The sequence below is a fragment of the Peromyscus californicus genome, unplaced genomic scaffold, assembly GCF_007827085.1.
Source record: "Peromyscus californicus insignis strain IS unplaced genomic scaffold, ASM782708v3 Scaffold_15__1_contigs__length_86483966, whole genome shotgun sequence".
In the NCBI taxonomy this organism is placed as follows: Eukaryota; Metazoa; Chordata; class Mammalia; order Rodentia; family Cricetidae; genus Peromyscus; species Peromyscus californicus.
Window position 1 is genome coordinate 59558238 of NW_026294447.1, and position 24311 is coordinate 59582548.

At 45.6% G+C, this 24311-nt stretch overlaps 1 pseudogene; it reads right to left on the reverse strand.

The window, feature by feature from the left end:
• Positions 1–7607: 7607 nt before the first annotated feature.
• Positions 7608–24311, reverse strand: part of LOC128110347 (60S ribosomal protein L19-like) — a 93927-nt pseudogene continuing 77223 nt past the window's right edge.

The following is a 24311-nucleotide window of genomic DNA, read 5'->3' on the forward strand; positions in this document are numbered from 1 at the left end:
TATATTAAAATAAATGTCTGTAAATATAAATTAAAATTTTATTTTATTTGTGTAACAGTCATGGGTAACATAAAAATCATATAATTTCTTTTCTGGCAATATTCTTAATATAAATTTGTTAAATATGAAATTTTTAGATGTTTGCCAAAGATCTTTGTGTTGTTTCCTCTCCACAAGGATATTATGAAAGATGTAATCCAAACTAGAGTAACATTCAAAATCTAATTTTTTGGTTTTTAGACAGGGTCTCACCATGTAGCCCAGGTTGGCCTGGAACTCATAGAGATCCTCCTGCTTCTGCCTCCCAAGTGCTGGAATTAAAAGTGTGTGCCACCACCACATTTGGCCCCAAAATCTAAGTTTTCAAAGTTCTTATCCTAACTTTAAAAAAAAAAACCTAGATTCTATTTTTCATGTTTAATCTTTTCCCACAGGACAGAGCCTTTGCCTGTGAAGCGACCACCACAGAACAGTAGGAAAATTTCCTTTGGGCTGCAGACACAGCCCAGTGGCTTATGTACTTCTCTTACAGATAACTGGAGTGTAGTTCCCAGCATCATTTTAGGTGACTCACAACTCCAGCTCCAGGAGACCAGACCTCCCTTCGCACCTGCACTCACATGCACTCATGTACACATGCACACACGCACACACACACACCATTAAAAGTAAATCTTTAAAAAAAAAACAGAAAGAAATGATTCCTACTTGGGTCATTCCTGCTAAATTATATAGCAATCACAGAGATTATTTTAACGGACAAATGCTTAGATCTACCTTCAAAACATGGCCTATTTGATAAACAGATAACACTAAAACATTGTCAAAACTGACTAAAGCTTTGGCTTTCTTCAAAGATTCACCCATTTTCAAAAACATCCACTATCTCCTTATAAAACAAGTCCTCTGCTCCCTCTAAAAGAATTAAGTGAGAATGGCAGGAGCCATCCCTATTTAAAAAAAAAAAAAAAAACAACATACTATTCCAAAGGACTTTAAATATAATAACCAAAAACTCAGAATTAGTTACAGAGTCTTCCTCAAAACATTAACAAAGCAACAGATGATTCCATCAACTAAAAGAATAAAGGACATTACATCAAAGACTCCATCCTGCCTACAGGAAGAAGACTCTCGGTGCTTCTAACCTACCACTGACCGCAAAGCCCCGGGAGACGAACCTCTAGATCCGCATCCTCACATCAAACATGTGCCAGCTTCATTGAGAACAACCCAAGCGGACTTCAAACACTCTGCATGCTGCTTCTATTCGGCTCCCTTGACAGCTGGGGGTGCCAAGTAACCAAACATTTCTCCTGCCTCTATGTTCCTTAAATCCTTCTAAAACAATATGTTTTAGATTTGTTTAATTTATTTTATGTGTATGACTGTTTTGCCTGCACCACAAGCAGGCCCGGTGCCTGTGGAAGTCAGAAGAGAGCATCCGGTTCCCTGGGATTGGAGGTACAGATGGTTCTGAGCTGCCATGTGGATGCTGGGAACCAAACTCAGGACCTCTGCAAGAGCAGCTAGTGCTCTTAACCACTGAGCCATCTCTCCGGCCCTTGAATCCTTTCATCATTAGATATTTTTAATTGCTGGTAATATTTAGCATTTCATTTCATATGATATTAAGTGATAAAATAATGCTAATTGTGGCTCCGGTGAAGTTCCATCGTGTCCTTTCCTTAGTCATGACTTTGCCATGGCTGTTCTCTGACCCAAAACATCTACCTTGCTCAAAGCTCATTTTCATATTTAAAACATTCAAGTGGTTTCACTATTTATAAAAATAAAATTCTCATTTTTCAGTACAATTTGAATTTTTTGATCTAATTTTCCAAATTGACAAAAACTACTTCTAATCTTCCAAAAGAAACTCCATTTGAGGGGGGTCCCTATATTTTAAATCCAAAGTATTACAGCCAAAGAAACTTTTTTCTAGCTAGATTTGGTTTAACTGTTTCCATCCAAATTATACAAAAGACATCGATCTCTAAAAATAACAAAAATCATATTTTATACCTTAAAACATGATGTTTCTTAATTAAATGAATATTTAAGATATCCTATAGTATAACTAGCTGGGATTTTAAAATTAATTAAACAAATTTGCATTATGCTACTAAAAAGGAGACGCATAACACCAAAGTAACTCCTACTGGAGCCCTGTTTGCATTTCTAACCACTAAAAATAAGAAATAAAACTTGAGGGCTAGAGAAGATGGCTCAGTGGTTAAAGCACTGGCTGCTCTTGCAGAGGACCTGAGTTCAAACTCCTGACCCACAAGGAGACTCACAACACCTGTAACTCCATCTCTGAGAGATCTGATGCCCTCTTCCGGCTTCCTTGGGGACATCATATGGCACACGTGGTATGTATTTACACAGGCACACATATACACATAAACAAAAATAGTAAAAATAAATCTCATGGTTGATTATTCCTACAAGAAATATAAAATTCTAATTTCTAACAGATCTGACCTCCTGTTTTCCACCCCCATCATTAATAATAATTGTTGGTACATGAGGAAAAGACAATCCCAGTTAAAAGTTTTTTTGTTTTTGTTTTTGTTTGTTTTTGAGAGAGGGTTTCTCTGTGAAGTTTTGGTGCCTATCCTGGATCTCGTTCTGTAGACTAGGCTAGCCTCGAACTCACAGAGATCTGCCTGGCTCTGCCTCCTGAGTGCTGTGATTAAAGGCATGCAAGTATTTTTAAAGAATACTATATTGGGGCTGGAGAGGTTGGTCAGTGGTTAGGAGCACTGGCTCTTCTTCCCAAGGACCCAGGTTCAATTGTGAGCACCCACAACCATCTGTAACTCCAGTTCCAAGGGATTCAACATCTTCTTCTGTCCTTCTTGGGCACCAGGCACACAGGTGGTACACAGACATACACACAGGCAAACACCTGTACACATTATTAAAAAAAAAAAAAAAAGAATTCTATTATGCTACCCAATCTCTTCCATAATGTAACTATTCACTTCTCCTCCAACTAAGATCTGGTACAATACCAAAATAATAAAACAGATCAAGTCAGTATCCAAATAAGACAAGATAATTTAGATATCAAAAATCAATCTTGCCTTTAATCCCAGCACTCGGGAGGCAGAGCCAGGCGGATCTCTGTGAGTTCGAGGCCAGCCTGGGCTACCAAGTGAGTTCCAGGAGAGGCGCAAAGCTACACAGAGAAACCCTGTCTCGAAAAACCAAAAAAAAAAAAAAAAAAAAATCAATCTTCCCTAGCTGTCAGTGGTGGCAGTCACCCTTAATCCCAGCACTCAGGGGCAGAGGCAGGAGGATTTCTGAGTTCGAGGTCAGCCTGGTCTGCAGAGTGAGTTCCAGGACAGCCAGGGCTACATAGTGAGACCCTGTCTCAAAAAAACAAAAATAAAAATAAAAATAAAAATAAAAAAATCTTTCCTAAGAATTAAAGCTAGCCACTCCATGTAAGATTATAGCTATAAGACCATGGCCAAAAGGAAAAACTAGAAGACAATAGATTTGTTGAAATACTCCAAAAATCAATAAAATAGTTCATAGAGTATAAATAACTATAAAAATAGGAGCTGGGTGGTGGTGGCGCACACCTTTAATCCCAGCACTCGGGAGGCAGAGGCAGGCGAATCTCTGGGAGTTCGAGGCCAGCCTGGGCTACAGAGTGAGTTCCAGGACAGGCTCCAAAGCTACACAGAAAAACCCTGTCTCGAAAAAAAAATAGGGAAGAAATTCAATCTAGTTTTAAATATATTTGCATATATAAATATATAAATTGTTTAAGTTATCTGTTTCCTTCCTCTGAACCCACGCCCCTTGTTAGGCTAGACAGTGTGTTTGGCTGTTTTCATTTCAGGTGTATAACTCCTATTCACGTCACATGTTAGGTCAACTACAGATAACTAAAATGATGGTTTGAGGATTTTAATATGATCCACAGCCAGGCTATGGTGGCACACGCCTTTAATCCCAGCTCTCAGGAGGCAGAGCCAGGCAGATCTCTGAGTTCGAGGCCAGCCTGGTCTACAGAGAGAGATCCAGGCCAGGCACCAAAACTACACAGAGAAACCCTGTCTCAAAAAAACAAATAATAATAATAATAGTAATAATAATAATAATAATAATATGATCCACAAGTCCCTTTCTGAATGGCTTCGTCAGCTGGCCCTCTCTCATGAAAACTGCTCTCCTGCCTGCTACTCAGTCTCATCTCTATCAGATCCTGGGAATGGGCATTCCTAGCAGTGAGAGAAAGTTAATATCTGGGCTCTTTGTGAACAAATGTGATGCTTGGTCATTGGGGGACTGTGAAGGAAAATTCCTGATAGGAACCTCACCATCCACTGAACCTTCTGCAGAGCCAATTAACAAGTCAATTAGAGAGGTTGGAATGTTGCAAGTCCACAGCCAAGTTATCTTGGGACATCTTTAGCTTTTTTAAACGACATTTATGTTTCCCCTCTGTATGTGACCTAATGTGTTTGTGACCATTTGGTAAATTCTCTAGACTGTAGAAACAGACCCCTACTTCCCAGCCAACTAAACACCCCATACAGTGTCTCAAGACAATAACAGCTGTAACCCATCAACCTTATGTTTCCACCAAGTGTTTGAAAAGCACCTTGATTTATCACCTTCTTGTTCTCTTACTATACAAACTTCATCAAGCTCTTACCACATCAGAGCATGGAGTTTGGGGTGACCTCTGAATCTACTGAGACCCCGTGGCCCCACAGCACCCTGCCACTTAGGCTTGAGTCTGGTGGGATTTCCAGCTCCACCAGCACCAGCTCCATCGTTGCCACCAGATGTAGTTTTTAACTAAGTCTCTACCATTCTATTTACCAATAAGGACTCGGGAGTCAGATGTTGGGGTGAAAACCTGCTAGCTCAGAGAGGCCAAGAAGCAACCAGCTAACTTTCCTTTTTGGCCAGAGACCCAGCAAGAGACCGCCTCTCCAGGCGTCCTAAACCAAAAAGACCATGAAACTCCAAGTCCCTCCTCACTCCTTCCTGTGCATCTCTCTATCTCCCTGGGCCCTCCATACTCTATGGCTAATTCCTGTCAACTAGTTGCTGGCTCCACCCTCCTATCCAAGGTTGATTTTATTAACACAGTCTCTGGTTTCACAGTGCAATCAAATATCCCAAAACAGAAGCCTTTCTTCTATAAGTTGCTTTGGTCATGGTGTTTTATCAGGAAGCAGAAAAGTAACTAATACAGCCCATAGCTCTAGCTGAGACTCTAGTCTTTATGTTGAGAGTGGAGAGAGCAGAGATCCTGGTTTTAGAAGGATTGCTTCTGATCTTTCCACATTACTTGGGGCAGAATTTTGTCCTGGATAGCTTCATTATTTTGATGTTCATAATTTCTTCAGGTCTCTCATCATGAAGGGATGTTGAAATTTCTACATACATTGAGACAATTCATACATTTCTGCCATTGTATCTTTGGGTTGAGTTACCTTTGTTAGTTTGCACATTTTGAGCCATCCTCACATGCCAGAAATACAACCAACTTGATCATGATATACTGTCTTTTTAGTGTGCTGTTGAGTTCAGTTTTCATGTATTTCATGAGAATGTTTTCATCTGCGTTTGTTAGGGAAATTGGTCTATAGTTTCCTTTACGTCTTATGTTCTTACTTAGCTTTGCCATCAAGATAATAGTGGCTTTATAAGATGACATTGGCCGCACTGCTTGCCTTTTCCCTTGAGGGCACAGCTTGAGGAGTGCTGACATTAGCTCTGCCTTAGACATCGATAGGATCCAACATGCATCTGCCTGCTCTTGAGCTTCTCTCGGGGACTCATGACTGTTTCAATCTTGTTTCTTCATCTCCAGTAAATCTGTTCAAACTGTTCACATCCTCTTGTTTCAGTTTCAGCAGGTCATACGTGGGTAGGAAAATATTCACCTCTTTTAGAGATTCCAATTTATTGGAATATAAATTTTCAAAACACTCTCTAAGATCTTCTGGATTTCATTGCTATCTATTTTAATATCCCCTCTTTATGGCTAATATTACAAATTTAGGTCTTCTCTTTCTTTGGGTTAGTTTGGCTAGGACTTGCCAATCATATTTTCTCTGTCAACGAATCAACTTTTCTTCTATTGATTCTTTGTATTGTTTTTCGTCTCCTTCCTTTGATTTCTTCCCATATTTCTTTCCATCTACTTACTAGCAGAGTTGGCTTGCTCTTGCATCTTTAAGATCTTAAGATGAGTCACTACATCATTTAATGTCTCTATTATTTTAATGCAGGCGCTCAGAACTATAAACATTCCCCTTAGAACTACCTTTCCTGTATCCCAAAGGTTCTGGAAAGTTCTACTTTCATTCTATTTGATCTGGGGATTTTTAACCTCTTCCCTGATTTCTTCAATGGACCATCAATCCCTCAAGGGTGTCTTGGTCAAGCTCCATATATTTCCATAGCTCCTGTTGTTTTTCTTGCTATTCATCTCTAGTTTTATTCCACTACAATCTAATAAGATATAAGAAATTATTTTGACTTTTTTCTCATGTGTTAGACTTGTTTTAGGGTGTAAAATGTGGTCTGTTTTAGAGAATATCTCATAGGCTTCTGAGAATATTATGCATTCTGTAGCTGTTATGCAATATTTTGGATAAATATCTGTTAAGTCCATTTTATCTGTGGTGATGTTTAATTCTGTAGCATCCTTTTTTGTCTGAATGATCCATCTATTGATGAGCAGAGTATTGAAGTCATCTACTATTACTGGCTTTGGACTTGACTATCTATGTCCAGTAGTGTTTGTTCTATGAAATAGATGTCTGAACAGTTAGACTAATTTTGACTTTGAAGTCTACTTTATCAGATATATATATATATATATATATATATATATATATATATCTGTTGTTTTCAGCTGTTATTTATTTGCTTGATTTATTGACATCCATCTTCTCACTCTTAGCCTTCTAATGTCATGGCCAGTAAAGTGCATTGCTGGGAAAACAGCAGTGGGATCTAATCTTTTAACAACATACAGTCAGCCAGTCTGGGTCTTTTATTTGAGTAGTTAACACTGCTTACATTTAGGGATATTGGTGGCTGATTACTGTCATTTTGTTAATTCTTTTCCTGGGTTTTTTTTGGGGGGGGATCTTTTTAATTTTTATAGTTTAGCAGTTTCAGACATTTATATAATGAATTTAATCATTCACACTCACCATCCCCACCCCGTTTCCTCCCCCTCTTCTGTTTTAACCCATCTTCTCAACACATCCCACCTCCTACTTTCATGCCTGTAAGAGTTAGTTGCCCAAGCATGGGTGAGAAGCTATTCAGTGGAGCAAAGACAACTTAACTGGTAGCTTTACCACCAAAGAAAATGATTCCTGCCCACCCTGCCACCAGCAAACATTGATTTCCAGTTGTCCTCTGGGAGGGGTGGGGGTCTCGTGAGCCCCTCTCCTATCCATGAGGAAATACTGATGGGCCCAATCTTCTGCAGGATGATGATGGTGATGATGATGATGATGATGATGATGATGATGATGATTATTATTTTAAGGTTTGTTTTATTTTAATGACTGATCCACGTCAGGCCACTATGCACAGACATGAGGGAAGCTTTATTTCTTGGTCTCTTCCTCCTTGGACAGTCTTGATGATCTCCTCCTCCTTGGCTTGGAGATGCTCCTCCTGGAGCCTTCGTGCTTCCTCGGTCTTAGACCTGTGAGCCTCAGCCTGGTCAGCCAGGAACTTCTTGCAGGCCTTGTCTGCCTTCAACCTGTGGATGTGCTCCCTGAAGATCTGCCTGTTTGTGAATACATTCCCTCTGACCTTCAGGTACAGGCTGTGAAACATATGGCGGTGAATCTTCTTAGCTTCATGGTTTCTCCTGAGAAGCCAGCACAGGATTTGCATCCTTCTCATCCAGGTCACCTTCTTGGCCATTCGAGCATTGGCAGTACCCTTCCGCTTCTCTATGCCCACATGCCTGCCCTTCCATCGAGCCAAAGTGTTTGCCTGGCATCGAGCCCAGGAATGGACAGTCACAGGCTTCCAGATGATGGGCCCATCTCTGATCAGCTTCCAGATCTGCTGGAAGGAGTTCATTGGTGATTTCATTGGTCTCATTGGAGTCCAACCAGATCTTCTTTTTATCACAGTGGAGGCCACAAGAGGCAAGCCTCTTCTGAAGCCTGGAAATAGGGCTGCAGCAAAAGGAAAGTCTGTGCTCATCTTACACAATAACCACAGCCACAGTGAGTCGAGGTCCTCAGCTGTGTCATGACCTCCGTGACCTGAAGACATTTTTTGCTGCACTTCTCCCCAACCCCAGCTCTTGCAATCTTCCCACACCCTCTTCTGCAATGTTCCCTGGGCCTTGAAAGGGGTAACAGAACTGTCTCGTTTAGGGGTGAGCACTCCACTATGGCTTACACTTGGCCAGTTATAGGTTTCTGCATTAATTGCCAGCTGATGTAGTAAAAAGGTTCTCTGAAAAAGACTGGGCCAGAACTCATCTGTGGACAGAAACATGAATATCAGAATGCAGTTTGACAACACAACCATTAAGTGCCTCTCCCACCCCCACCCCGAGCCATGGCCTCCCTGTTTTTATCATCTGTGTCCCCTGTTCAGAGTGAGGGTTTACTAGCTGACAGGGTTGGACAATATTGACTCTGTCCTAGGTATCCTTTGTGCATTTATTCTTCTCATGAAATTCTCTTCTGTGCATGAATGAAATAGTCTTGTTCCTTCTCTCTGTGTAGGATCCGTTCACGTGTCTCCTGTACTCTTGGCTTGGAGGTCATAAACTGCTCTAACCTGTGCTTCGCCTGAAATGTCTATATTTCCATGTCAACTCTCGAGGCTAACTTGGCTAGGTATAACAATCTTGGCCGACAGTTATTGTTTCAGACCTTGAAATAAATCATTCCACGCTTTTCCTGGCTTTTAAGGTCTCTGCTGAAAAGTCTGATGTTATTCTGATGGGTTCAACTTTGTAAGCAAGTTGGTGTTTTCCTTTTGCAGATTTTATTGTTTTTCCATGTTTTACAGTCTTAACATTTTGACTACAATGTGTCATGGAACTTTTTTCCTCTGGCCATATCTGTAGTTCTAAATGCCTCTAGTCCTTGGTGCCCATTTCTTTCCCTAGACTTTTGGGATTTTCTGCTATACTTTCATTGAGTAGATTTTCTACATCCTTAGGTCATATGAGTGTGTGTCTGTATGTATGTGTGTGCGTGCGTGCGTGCTCTCGTGTGTGTGTGTGTGTGTGTGTGTGTGTGTGTGTGTGTGTGTGTGTGTGTATGCATGCTAGAGGTCAGAGGTCATCTAGGGTGGCTTACCAATGTGCTTCAGGATCTTCCTGTCTCTGTACACACTGCCCCTTCTTGGCACTGGGGTTACAAATCCGTGCTTAGTCACATGGTTTTTTCCATGGGTTCTGAGGATCCAAACTCAGGTTCTCGTACTTGTGGGCATTTTCACTGACCCATCTCCCCAGTCCCACCCTTGGTTTTTCTCTGAGCTCTCTTTCTTCCCCATGGAGTCTTCAGATTAGTCCCTGATCATGTCCCGAATTTGTTGTGAGTTGTGGTCATGTTTGTTTGTTTCTGGGGGGAGTGGCACTTTCTTTTGTTTATTTTTGAGATTGTAATTTAATTACATTTCTCTCTTCCCTTTCCTCCCTGTAAACCCTTCCTATTCTTCTCCAAATCCGTGGCCTCTTTTTTTTCAATCAATTGCTATTGAATGCATGCATATATCTGTATATACATATATATTCCTTTAATGTAACCTGTTGAGTCCATGCATTACTTGTGCGTTTAGGGGGCTGACCATTTGGCACTAGACAACCAGTTGGTATGCTCTTCCCTGGAGAAGGCTACTTCCGCTCCCAGCTTCCCTCTGTTGCCATAGATCTCTGAGTAGAGTTGAGTTCCTGTGAGCTTTTCCCTGTGCAGTTTGATGTGTTTGTTGGCGTCTTCCTTGTTCACTCACGTTTGGGCAGTCACGTTGGTGAGACTTTATGGGTGTCACTTCTGTTGTTCCTAGGAGACACAATCCCACAGCAAAGTCCCTGATCCTCTGGCTCTTACTGTCTTTCTGTCTTCCACAGTGTTCACTGAGCCTTAGGTGTGGTGGTGTTTTTTAGGTGTATCCACAGGGACTGGGCTCCACAACTCTGCATATTGATTGATTGTGATGATCTGCAGTGGTCTCCATCTGTCACAAAAAGAAGTTTCCTTGATGAGGGGTGAAGAGTACACTTCTGTGGGTGTAAGGACAAATGTCTATTGACTGTTGTTAGGGATTATGCTGGTTTAGTAAGTTAGTGGTTGTAGATTCTCCTTCAATAACCATGATTTCACTAGCACTGAGTAGTTTTCTAGGTTTCCAGTAGTTATCAATGCTCTCCTTCTTATTGAGCCAATCTTAACCAATTACAGCTGTTGATTACCACCAGAGTGTGTATGCCGCTACTGTCCCCGGTAGGTTATCATTCCATACTGGGCATTTATGTAGTTTCACAGGCATCATGGCTAGGTAGAACTTTTGGTCTCCTCCCCACTTTGGAAGCCTACATGGTGCCTTCTGGTGCTATGAAAACTAGTCCACAGGGAGGGCCGTTCAGGTCAGTTCCAGCCCAGGGGTTTCTGGGCCCTGTTTCTGAAGTGCATGGTGTCTTCAGGAAAGGGGACTTACTTCTACCTCTGGGGGGTAATGAAGGGCAGCAAAAAGAGGCTCTATGTTTTGGGAGTCTCTTAGACAACCCTGGCCAACATTCAAAAGAAAGCTTCTCATGTCTTGTTAGGAGGGAGTTCCGTAAGCCCAGATGAAAAAAATTCATTTAACTTAGATATGTATATTTATATACTGAATTACATGCATTATAGGTTTGGGGGGGGGGTAAATAGTCAACATGATTCCTTGTGGCTTTTCAGCCATTCGTATTGTTATTTTATCTACCTCCCTCTTCTCCTACATTTACCCCCCTCCTTCCCCAAAGAGCCCCATTTTCCCTTTTCCCCATTGATCAACTGTGTCCCTGTCACTTCCCTAGACCTTCCTCTGACCTTCTCTGTATTGACCCCCCCTCCCTAAAGAGCCCCTCCTCTTTCCCATTTCCACTATCATTTCATCTCAGCTCCTTTTCTACTCCACAAATACTTCAGTTTGGTCTCTGACCACGTCCCATAGTTACTGTGAGTTGTGGTCATGCTTAGTTTTTACTTTATTCTCTAGGTAATAGAAAGTTAGATAGCTAGACAGACAGACAGATAGACAGGCAATATTTTTTCAAACTTGCCTTTCATTCTTTATGCTCTCTCTCCTCCCCTGATGGCATCATCTACTGGTGATATTTTTACTGGTTTTCATTTAATCATGTTTTGGTTTCCAATATTTCTTTTCAGTGTGTTTTTCAAAAACCTCAGTTTCCCTGCTGAATTCCTTACCCATTGTTGCCAATATCTTCTCTCTTACATGACTTTCTTACCCATATCCTGAGCTTGTCCTGTGTCATTCATCAACTGCTTGTTTCCTCTTTGAAGTCACTGATCATTTTTGTAAGTAGACTTCTGAATTCTTTACCTACCATTTCAACCATTTCTGTATCTTTGTGTTCAGGAACCAAGGAGTTAGGATCTTTTGGAGGTGCTGGGTGGCCTTGTCTTTTTGGTGTTTCTTGGTTTGCAATGTGAGGCACTGTTGGTTTGGATAGCTCTCCCAGCATTATTTGGGGAGTCCTCTTAGTGAGGAGTCTACTCTTGGGCACTCGGTTCCCAGTACCACCCAGAGAGGGGAAACCAAACTTCATTTAGGCTGATACTAAACCCAGACTAAAGTCAGGTGTCAGGTGTCCTCCAGAGCTGTCTTTGCTTTGGGAACATTCTTTCTCTGTATACCAGTGTAGCAGAGCAGACTGGAAGTTACAGAGTGAGAACAAAAATGAATTCATAAAGAAGAAACTGCACGATACCAGAAAGGACCAGCCTTTCTTTGGCTGGGCTCTGACGCTAGCGTAAAGGGAGCCTTGTCGGCCCGCCTTCTCTTCCCCAATCATTGCTTATGATTCCTTTTTCCATTGCTTGACACCTTTTTTATTCACTTGCAAAATGAGTGTGTTAACAAGAACTTGGTCTAAAGTGCAATTTCAAAGAGAAAGCTATACCAAGTCTCTACCCTACAAATCCCACAAAGAATTTCTCCAAGCCTAGAAATTTTCCATCCATCACCCCTGAGAGGTTCTTTCCTCTTCTGAAAATGGGAAATGTTCTTCTATGAAAGACTCTACTCCATTTTCCCAAACCCAGGCTTAAATACCATCTTGTCCACCAGTCTCTTTCTCTTGTTTTATTTGGCCCTCTCCAAGACCCTGCCCAGAGAAACACCAGGCAGTAGGACCTCCAGGGCCTGGTAACACTAGGAGCCTCTGTCACCCGTCCTTAGCTTTGCAGCCAGTGGGCAAGACAGATTCTGCCACACTCCTGAGACCCACCAGTTCATTCACACTGGAGTGGCCCATGTGCTAACCAAAGGACATCCCCTGGGTGTGCTGAGGGGTAGAGGAAGCAAAAGAAACACTGAAAGCTGTTCAGACTTAGTCTCCATGCTTTTAAATCCACAGAACATTAAACATTCTGGGGGAGGGATGAGGCCATAGAAGTCCAGTGCTTAAGGAAGCTTCAGAGTTCTGAGTCCCACCTGTAAACTGTGCAGCAGAAAGGTAGATCCAGATGTCACCTACTGACTTCAGGTGATGAGGTCATCTCCTAGCCTCATAGGGCCAGGCCACTGACCACTGTACCGTTCAATGCCCAGGCCCAGCCTCCTGCTGTCTAAACATTCCAGCAGCATTCAGCCCTTCTCCTCCCCACTACTGCTTCTCATAGCTATTTCCTGATGTAATAGGCATGGATTGGAGTACCAGGGCACCCAGCCAAGTGTCCCAGGGACATGTGTTGAAATCCCCAGTTTCTTGTGTCCAAGGGCAACAAACTGGACTGAAGATGAATGGTTCGAAATAGAAACAGAAAGCACGCCTGAGGATGGGAGTACGCCAGTGGACTGAGGACGTCCAAAAGTGCTGAGCCATGAGGTGTGTGACCTTTACGGGACGTTCACATAGCACTCACCCCTTCCACACTTGCATACTCGGGGCTTTTCTCATGCATGCTTCATTCGGTGTATGAAGTCATGGTGAGGAAGGGCATCCAGTCTTCCTCCGCCGCCTGGCTTCTTCGAGTGATGTGCTGTTGTTGTTGTTGCTGTTGTTGTGTGTATGGCTGTTTTACTTGCATGTGTGTCCATGCACCATGTGCAGACAGTGCCCACAGAGACCATAAAAGGGAGTCAGATCCCCTGGAACTGGAATTGCAAGCAGGTGTGTGTAGCCATGTGGGTGCTGGGAGTTGAAACATGGTCCTCTGAAAGAGCAGCCAGTGCTCTCCACCACTGAGCTATCTCTCCAACCCACCATATGTCAGTCCTAATGTTGCCCTTTTTTTAAGTCTCTACTCTCTCATCATGTCACTCTAGAGCTGTGGCAGTGGGCCCCAGGCTACCTGCCTGGGTCATTATCAGACCCTCAGGGTGGGTCGGTCTTAAATAAGCTCCTGTCACCTGTGCCCCACAGCACCCAAATGGGTCTCTGTCCAGCTGCTGACCAGTCACAGAGGAGTCACAGTCTCACCAAAACGTCCAGCCTGATGGAGTCTTACAGGAATGGTGTGCTCACCCTGTAGGTGGAACTGTCGATCTCTTTTCAGCGGGCTTGCCTGGCTGACCATGTAGAGCAGTGGTTCTCAACCGTCCCAAAGCTACAACCCTTTAGCGTAGTTCCTCATATTGTGGTGACCAACCCCCCAACCATAAAATTTTTTATGCTACTGTTATGAATCATAATGTAATGTAAATATCTGATCTACAGGATGCCTGATATGTGACCTCCAAAGGGGTCACAACCCACAGGCTGAGAATCCTTGATACAGATGGAGCTTCCACAGTCAGGGCCTGTGCCGCGCTTACTTCCAGTGACCCTTCTGTTTCTCTGGACTGCTCAGCTGTCCTGTCACCCTCTGTGACTTCTGATGCTCCTCACTCTTCCTCTCTTTGGAATGGAGTCTGCTCTTAAATGTTGTCTGCACCCTTTCTCACTCACAAGAAGGCAGCATCCGATCTGCCATATTACTCCCCAGAAGCCTTTGCTGTCTTTTTGCTAGTAGCCAGTCTAATTGAAGTGAGCTACATCCTTACAGTCTGATTTGCATTTCCCTAACAATTAATAGCACCGAGCAATTTCTTGTGGACTGTCGGACAGATGTACACCTTCTCTTGACAATGTCTATTGAGAGCTCTTGCTTGTTTTTAAATTGGATTGTGTGGGTTTTTACTGACTTGTTTGAACTCCTTGTAAATCCGAGATATTAGCCCTTACCAGGAGTGTGTTTTCAAGTAGTTCCTGTATGTACTCTTTCTGGTCGTTGCCTTTGCTGTACCGGAGCTTTTCGGTTTGCCGCAGCCCCGTGTGTCTACTTTTCATTTGCCGCCACAATCCTTTCCCAGTTCAATGTCATGGTGTATGTACACCATATTTTCTTCTAGTATTTCCATAGCTTTTAAGTCTTTGATTGACTTTTTGTTTGGAAGAGGTTATTATTAATCAGACATATATATCATATGATCAACTCGGCAGGTGGTGATTCGATACCCTTACACAATATATCGGTGATCAAGTCATGGTAATCAGCCTCTCCTTCCCTTTGCCTCCTTCCCTCTGTTCCCAGGCTTTGAGCTCCTCCCCTCTGCTCTTTGCACCATAGTAGGTTAGTGATGCTGTTCAGCACTAGACCCTACTCTTGCTATCTGACCAAGCTTGGGTACCTCTTATCCAACCTCCTCTAACCTCTCTCCCCTCCTCCTCCCAGCCTCTGAGAATCACAACTCCACATGCACTCTGGCTTTCTTTCAGTTTCACATACAAGAAAGGACACAGAGCATTTGCCTTGCTGTAGTCTGACTTATTTCACTTCAGCTCATAGCCTCTATCTAACTCCATCCATTTTGCTAGAAACGACAGGATGCCGTTCCTTGCATGCCCTTGTCGACAGCATCTATTCTGATCCATTCATCTGTCAGCGGGCATCTGGGCTGATCTACATCTTGGTCATCACATACAGTGCCACAACAGGCATGGGATGTACAGCCATCTCCTTGACATGTTTTCATTTCTATTACATTTTCAGAAATGGGATTTGTGGATTACCTGATAGACCCATGTATAGATTTTTGAGAAAATTCCTTACTGGTCTCCATAGGGAATGTAGTAGCTTACCTTCCCACCAAAAACATTTAGGAACTCCATTTTGGGGAGGCTGGAGAGATGTCTCAGCAGCTAAGAGATCTTGCTGCTCTTACAGAGAACTGAAGTTCAGTTCCCAGCACCCATATCCAGCAGCTCACAATGACCTGTAACTCAGGCTCCAGGGGATCTGATGCCTTCTCCTTGGGCACAGCACTCATGGGCTCAGACATACTCACAGGCACATACATGAAAATAAAACAAATCTTTTGGAAGAAGAGTTCCCTTTTCTTTATATCCTCACCAGCACGTCTGTTTTGTTTTGCTTTATTTTTAACTATTTTTTTTTTTACATTTTCTCTTTTGTTTATTGTGGTGTGTACTGTGTGTGTGCATGTGAGCGCATACTCCATGGCATAAGTGTGGAAGTTGGGTCTCTCCTTTCACCACATAGGATCCAGGGATCAAATTCAAGTTAGCAGACTTGAAAGCAGGTACCCTCCCTTAGGCACTAAGTCCTCTTACTTGCTCCTCTAAGGTTTCTTTTATTTTTAGGGGTGTGTGTGTGTGTGTGTGTGTGTGTGTGTGTGTGTGTGTGTGTGTGCGTGTGCATGCCACCTGTGTGTGCATGCCTGCAGAAGCCAGAGGGTTGGATCCCCTGGAACTGGAGTTGCGGGTGGTTGTGAGCTACCTGACAGAGGTGCTGGGAATCGAATTTGGTCCCCCAGAAGAGCAGTACACTCTCTTAACCTCTTAGCCAACTCTCGGTCCTTTGTTTTGTTTTTGAAGCAGGGTCTTATTACTCAGCCCAGGCTGGACTCAAACCAGACATCTTCCTGCCTCAGCTCCCTGAGTCCTGTGATTACAGGTATAGACCACTATACCAAAACTGTATTTTTTTTTGTCTTGTGCATTTCAGCCACACAAACTCTTGTGAGACAGTTCTTCATGTGGTTTCAGTTTGCGTTTCCCCAGCAGCTAATGATTTTGAGCATGCTTTTGTAAGTTTGTTGGTCTGTTGGCTGTCTGAATTGAGAAATTCCTGTTTAAATCATTTGCTAGTGTTAACTAGATTATTTGCATTTTGTTGTTCAGTTCCTCTTGAGCTGTTCATATATTCTAGATATTAATCTTTTTTTTCAGGTGAATAGTTGACAAAAACCGTTTCCTTCCTTTCTGGAGGATAGCTTCACACTCCATAATTGTTTTCCTTGATAGACAAAAGCTTCTCAATTTGATCTAACCCTATTCATCTACCTTTAAGAATTTTTTTTAAGTTACAGATGTGTGGGTATGTGCATATGTGAGTGTAATTACATAAGGAGACCAGAAGAAGGCATCAGATCCCCGGGAGCTGGAGTACAGGCAGTTGTAGGTTGCTGGACATGGGTGCTGGGAATCAAACTCTGGTCTTCTGCAAGGGCAGTACATACTCTTAACTGCTGAGTCATCTCTCCTGCCTCCTATCTGTTCGTCTTGTCTGTGCTTTCAGAGACTCATCCTGAAGCATCATTGCCTATATCAGTGTCTTCAAGCATTTTTCCCTAAGTTTTCTAAAACTGTTCATAGGTTCAATATGAGGTTTCAGCCTTTGATGAATTTTGAGGTCACTTTTTACAGAGTAAGTGACAGAGGTCGAGCTCCAGCCTTTTGCATATGGATATGCAGTATCCCCAGCACCATTTATCAAAGAGGGTATCTTCAGTGCATGTTGCAGCATCTCTGTGGAGTTTGGGATAATAGTACACATGTGGATTCCTTTCTAGACTCTGTTCTGTTCTATTGATCTATATGCTTACTGGTTATTGCTGTTTTTTGAGACAGGATCTCACTATGTATCTTGAGAGCTGGTCTTGTTATATAAATCAGGCTATGTATCCAGCACCATGCTGTCCTGGCTCTTCCAGGCCTCCAGCTCTACTCTTCTTGTTCAAGCTTGCTTTGGCTGTTCAGAGTTTGGAGTGGCTCCATATGAACCTTAGTCGCATTTACTGCATAAGTGGGTGAGTGAGTGAGTAAATGCATGCATGCATGGACTCCTGAATGAATGGATGAGTCACTGGGTCTTTGTCTGGGTGCCTGGGTTCCTGGGTAAATGGTAGGGTGGCTGAGTTGGCAGCTGGGTCCTGAGTGAGCTGGTATATGGAGATGTTCATGGATGGGTGGCCTCACCTTGAGTCCTGTCACTAAGCCTGTCCACTGTCTGAAACATGAGGACACTTACCTGGATTGATTACTTTTTGTTGCTGAGCTAAAATACCATGACCAAGACAACTTACAAAAAGGAAAAGTTTCTTTGGATTTACAGTTCCAGAGAGGATATCCATAATGGCAGGGGAGCCATGGTAGCAGATGGCAAGAGAAGGCTGAGCGATCACACCTCACCAGCACACCAGAAGCAGAAGGAACTGGGAAGCAGAGCAAGGCTACAAACTCTCCTAGCCTGACTGCTGTGACATACTTCCTCCAGCAAGGTCCCATGCCCTAAAGGTTACATAACCTTCCCAAAGAGTGCCACCACCTGGGGACCAAATGCTCAAATACCTGAGATGATGGGGGACATGTTTTCATTCAAACCAACACAATTCCTGAGATCCACAAGACTCCAGTGGGCCTGGAGATTGTAGCTCAGCCCAGAGCACTTGCTTGGTGTGCACAAGGTTAACCTTTAACCTGCAGGAGAGACTGTCTCTAAAATCTGAGCTGAATGCATGCCACCCCCATGGACCTCGGACAATGGGAGTAGGCCTATCTGTATGTGTTTTAGGACCCTGGGGTGACCACAGGCAAGGATGAACACAACAGCACCTTGAAAAGGGCAAGTACAGGAGATCATGTCAGCCCTGCCAAGTATGCCAAGGGCACAGCAGGAGCCAGGCCCCGCCAGGCATGCTCTGAGAGTGTGTGGGTACACCCAGGCTGGCAGGGTGACAGGAATGGGAAGCCAGAACCTCCCAGGCACTCCTGCCCTCTGACTCAGTTCTTCACTTCTAGGAACCAACGCTAAGGAGGTAATCAAGGATTCCTGCAGAGCCAAACCATTGGCTAGGATGGCCAGGCAATAGCCCGAAGCCAGTGTCCACCCCACCCCGTAGGGAGGCCTCTGTGGAATACTATGCAGCTGTGGGTAACCAGGGTTTTTCAGAATGGCTAGATTGCGTGGGAGACATTGTCAATAAAAACAGTGAAAAGGTCAAGGTGAGAACAATTGCCTGTGGATGTCTTTGGTGAGGAAGCTCTTTGGATATTGATTTGGAAATGTCCCAGATGGAAGAGCCCTGACCTTCCTGCCATCCCTAGGGATCCTGTTTTTTGATTCTTCCCGATAGTATCCAGTATTACCCACATTGCATTCTGGGTTGCACACCTGAGCAAGCCTGTCTTTGACCCTCCTTACCTGCAACCTAAGCAGGTAGCTCCACCACCAGCCCCCGCCCCTCCCGAAAGCTGGTCCCTAAAGCCAGAGCCCCGACCTCTCCCTGTTGTTTCCAAAGTCCTGGCCTCGCCTACGGCCCCTGGAAAGCTGATGGTGGAGTCTTACAGCTGAGCTCGCTTTGCTGACTACTCCATTTCTTTTTAACCTTCCACATCATCTACAAGAAGCAGAGAAGGGAACAAGCTAGGGCGTTGGCTGGCTGGGGATTCGTCCAGACCCTACCCCCGCCCTCCCGCCGCACCCCTCCCCGCCCGCCGGTCCGCTCCCCCCCCCCCCCCCCGCCCGCCCCGTCCTGTTCAGGGCTTGCGGCAGCTTGCTCTGGAACCCAGCAAAAAAAAAAAAAAACAGTGCTTGGAATTAACCAGCTGAGCACAGCAGGGCTCATGGCTCTGCCTCTCAGTGCCTCCCCCTCCAGACTCAGTTTCCCGACCCGAGAAGGGAGCATAATCACACCCCGCGCCTGGGACCAGTGCATATCTGTGGAAGAAAGAAACAATGTACAGTGTGACAGGGCACCCTCTGGAAGGCAGGAGCCTGTTCTCCTGGGGCCCCCAGGTCCTGAGAACCCAGAGCAGAGCCAAACTGATAGTTGCTTTAAAGGTAGACAACTCCCCCGACCGCCCCAGGGCAAAGCCAGGCACGAAGGCGGGTCAAGACCCCAACAGAATTCCGTAATGAACGCTCTGCTGTCTCAGTTTATGAGAGAATACATAAGACGTGTAATTGCTTTTGTATTTTGGACACTCATTAGGAGAATAATAAATGTTATTATTTATTAATATGGCAATGAATCATTCAGTTTTTTAAATTAAACATTAAACCGCTAACAAATTAAATGTAAATTATTAGGCCCTCGGATGATGGAGAGGCTCCTGGGGGAGGGGGCAGCTAGCTGGCTGCGCAGAGGCGCGCCGCATGGCCCGGGACACAGCCGCAGGGCTGGGGTGAGCCGAGGACAATGCGGCTCGTGGGCTCAGGCTGCCCTCTGCCGGCCAGCAGCGGGAGTGCAGCGGTCCCGAGCGCCCCATCCGCCCAGCACCAGACCCGGTTCTTCTGGATCTTTCCAAAAGTAACTGCGCCACTACCTCTCAGGCGCCTGCGCTCGCGTCCCGCATGATTTCTGCTGCGCAGACCTGCTAGGGGAGGGCTGTCTGGTTTGGAAATATGTGCTCCCTTAGAGAAAGTCGCTGCCCTCACCCACTGCAGACCAAATCGTGCCTCCTGGTGTATTGTCGCTACTAATATCCAAGCACGCACTTGTAAGAAAGAAGCACAGAGATACTTAGTGACTAGCTGAGGTTGCACAGCCAGCAGCCGGCGGGCTAGGAATTGCAATCCAGCTGTGCCCAACCCAAAATGTCCAGCTTGTGCTGCTGTTGACCTCTGAGGAGCTGGGGTCCCAGACTGGCCTCCCAGAACCCATAAGAGATACCTGTATCAGAAGCCAAGGGAGTTATTCCCAGAGGACTAAACACAAATACCAAGATACCTAGTGCACATAGCTATCCAATAAGGTTGGGCACATGCCCACGCCCATTCCCAAGATGAGCAAGCTGAGGCACAAAAAGACTGCAACAGCCAAGAAGTTAGAGCCAGTCCCTGCCAATCCAGACTCTGCTCCTGATCACTCGAGTCAGACCCCATTCTTCAGGGAGCCGTGGACAATTCCCCTGGCAACTCCTTGTGTGCCCACTTCCCTGTGTATAGCAGAGCGCGCGCGCGCGCGCACACACACACACACACACACACACACACACACACACACACGCCTTAGGGGAACACTAAGCTCAAATCACCCGAGTCCTTGTCCATGTTTCCAGGGTAGTGTGGGGACCTGGTTGGGTCACAGTCACTCATGGTACTATGGCCAATCTCTGGGACCCCCAGTTTATTCTTTAAGAGATCTCAGGAACTGAGCCACCGGAGCCCCACGGCCAGGCAGTAAAGGTCCTAGGAAAAACAACTGACACTCAGTACGAAAAAGACTTCCGGGAAGGGGCTCCTGGGCCCAACCCAAACAGAAGGGGGTAGCGCTCTGCAGTTAGCCCAGGCTGGTGGGACAGGGATGTGCAGCTCACACATCAACCCTAGTGCCTGACATTTTCTCCCTTGTCTTTCTAGACGAGCCCCGGCCTTGCTATGGGATCAGAGCACAGCTTGGGGGGGCGGGGGGAGGTCTTGGGCCTCCTGTTTTACTTTTTCTGTGTGTGGTTTCTGTCTGGGGCTGCCTGCCTTGGTCTGTCTAAGTGGGTACTTGCTACCCCTCTCCTTCAGCCTGTCCCTCCTCACATCAGTCACAATTATAAGCACACAGCAAAGCTGGCTTAAGAACCCTCCCTCATTTTCACAGCACAGATGCAGCCACAGTTTACTTCCCTTGGGGCACCACTGTCCCTCTGACACCCGCCCGGGGGCTGGGGGGAGGATGGTTGGGTGAAGGTAAGAAAGACTAGGGGGGGAGCCACGGCTCCTTCTTTGGGGGTGCAAGCTGGGACCCCCTGGAGGTTGAGCTGAGATTTTGTTCCAGCTCTCCTCCGGGCCCGGGTGTCCCACCTTTGCAGTGGGGTGCTGCATGGTGCCTTAGTGGGACTGTGCAGAAGGCGGGAGGGGCTGTGCCCGGGTCCCAGCTCCAGGTCAGATAGGGTCAGCAGCGTCGCCATGCAACGGGCGCCAGAATGAGGCTTGTGCGTCTGCCTCCTGTCTGGGTCCTGCCCCAGGAGGGGACTGACAGGGCTATTATTGCTGTTCTCGCTCAGGGCCGCTCAGACACCAGCTAATTTGTTTCAATCGCGCCCCCTCCCTTATTGATCAGTGCTTTCGTAGGGTGTTGCGTTAAATGACTTGTTGCCATAGCAACCATCAGATACTCCTGGGGACCGATGAGTCTGTTTCCTGTGCCAGATCGCCCCCTAAGAGCGCCCGGGAACAAATCTCCTTTCATATCGTGGCTGTCTGCTGAAAGGCACAGGATATTGCTCAGAACGAGTCATTTTGAAAAACAATATTAAAAAAGAACATAACCAGGTTTTTTCAACAGATTATGAAGTTGTCTCATAAGGTGCCTTCCTCTTAAGAAATATGAAATCAGATTTTAAAACCTTTGACCAAGTTAATCTTTCTTCTGACTACTTTGTCTCTCCTTAGGAAATAAGCTGAAATATGAAAACACTTCCCTCATAAAGGCATCAGCCGTATCATTTATAAGGAGAAAAATTGAAAACAGGCTAGAAGTACAGTAATGGAAGATTCAAATAAACCGCAGTTCATACACCTGCGAGCATATTACAGAGATGTTTAAAATGTTACTTATGAGAGAGACATTTATGTCGATGGGGAAAGGGAAACAAGATTTTAAAAGCTGTCTGCAAGGTTAGCATGCCGAACACAAAACAGGCCCCAGCTGTGGGAGAGGGGGAGCCACGTGCGCACCCACTGTGTGCCTAGCTCCATTCAGGGCTCTGGAGTTCAAGTCATTTCTATCTCTTGTGTTTCAAAATAATTGCTGTGCATTGTTACTTTTTGAAGGAGTGTGTGTGTGTGTGTGTGTGTGTGTGTGTGTGTGTGTGTGTGTGTATTCTAAGCTAGGGTACCTGTTTCAACCTCCAGGTAGACAACAAGAGCAAGATCACAAATTCTGACAGTGAGGAGAGAATTAGGGACATAAGCCCCCTGCCAACTATCAGTCGCCCAGCCCTGACAAAGATCAGCAGCTCCCCACCAGGATGCTCACATGTTTTTGTTTGGGTTTTTTTTTTTTTTTTTGGTTTTTTATTTTGTTTTGTTTTGTTTTGTCGGAGGACTGAGCCAGGTGCCGTTCAGCTGGGGCTGTTCACTATTGCATGCATAGTGGGTCACTACAGAACAGGACCTCTAAACAGATGAGATAGTATGATGGGGTGTCATCCTAAAACAAGGGCTCTGAGGGACAGAGAGCCCATGGTGGTCTGGGGGCGCAGGGGGGGTGCTTAGATTGTACCACTTGCACCATTTATGTTTCTAGACTAGAAACCCTGACCTGCAATTGCCCTAGTCTAGTTCGGCATGACGCCTTGCTGTGGCTGGGGCTTGCCCTGCCTTCCGACTGCACATGACTCTGCATTAGGAAACAAGCAGTTTAAGAGGTGCCCTCATTCTGACCACTGTCCGGGTGGTCGGACAGTGACTGGAAAGAGGCTCTGTGCAGGGGTAGAGCCCCCACTCCCCAGTGTTGGATATACCAGGCTCAGATCTTCCTAGGTCCAGCTGCAAAACTCAATATCCCCTTGCTGCCAGGCCAGAGGTGCTCAGGCTCCCGGATCCGAGGTACCCTGAGCGCCACCTTCAGTTCTCCCAGAGCAACTACAACACACCAGCAGCATTTTTTCCTCCCTGGAGGTGAGAGACCAGGCCAGCTTGTCACTTTTGCATGCACTTTCTGCTGGGTCCAGGAGCAGGGGACAACCAGAACCATGTGCCAGGCCACACAATAAGTGGAATAACCGCTACCTCCCACCTCCACACAGCTCTCCATTGCCAACTGTCGTAGAAACCCCAGATTGAGAAGCACTAGGTTCTTGAGCGACATTTACAACCTAGGGTGGGCTGAACTTTAGCAGGAACTGGCTGCTGATGAGACATCGGGCATGCTATCCCGCGGCTCGGAGGCTCCACAGCCAAAGCCATAAGGCAGAGAAGCAGAGCACTTTGTTTGCCAGATATCAGGATGTCAATGCTTGTGACTGTGCAGGGCACACATTAGGTGCTCAGTAAATGGCAGCCGCACCCATGGGCCCCCTCCCAGCTAAGTCCCACCAGAAAACACTTCCCAGAGGAGGGTCCAATTCTCCAGTCCCAGGTAATTAGAGAGTGAGGCCCACAAGCCTGCACCTGGCTAAAGATCTTCTCCTCAAAGCCAGGGCCCCAGGGGAGCCCCTCTGCGCAGAGCCGCTGGCCTTCCCCAGCTTGTCTGATCTCAGGGTGTGGTGACTGCGTGAGGAGATGGGTTCGGGCAGATTCCCTTTCTGCCTCCATCCTCCTTCGGTGATCCTGAGCATGTTGCTTCACCTCTCTGACATCTGCGTCCTCTGTGGCACAATGCAGATGCTGAAGCCGGCTTGGCGGGCCTCCTGCTGGGATTAGCTGGGCACTAGGTGTGGCCCCCCTAAGCCTTCCACCCAGACACTCAAGGCTTTGTTCTTCCTGACAGATGTCACCAGCCAGCTCCGGAGGCAACCCCCGTGCTCTTCTGCAGATCTACTGGAGTGAGTGACAGTGGGGGCAGAGAGCGGCCCCCTTGGTTCAGGCTAAGAAAGAGGCTGGACAGGTACTGCACACAGGACTTAAAGGTCAGGAACAGCCATCCTCTAGTTTTGTGGTCCAGGGTCTTGGGCAAGCTCTTGAGCTGAGTTTAGCCCTATGGGTGGAGGCTTAGCCATCCTCTTCCTTCATGCAGCCCTGTGACCCTGGCTGGCACTGAGCCTTGTTAGTTCCACCCCTGCCAGCAGGGGCCATGCTGGGGCCTACTTTCATGACCATCGTTCAGTTGTTCATGGTAACTGGAGCCTTAGAAACCTTATCTTTAATGAGCTTGACACCTTCTCCTTA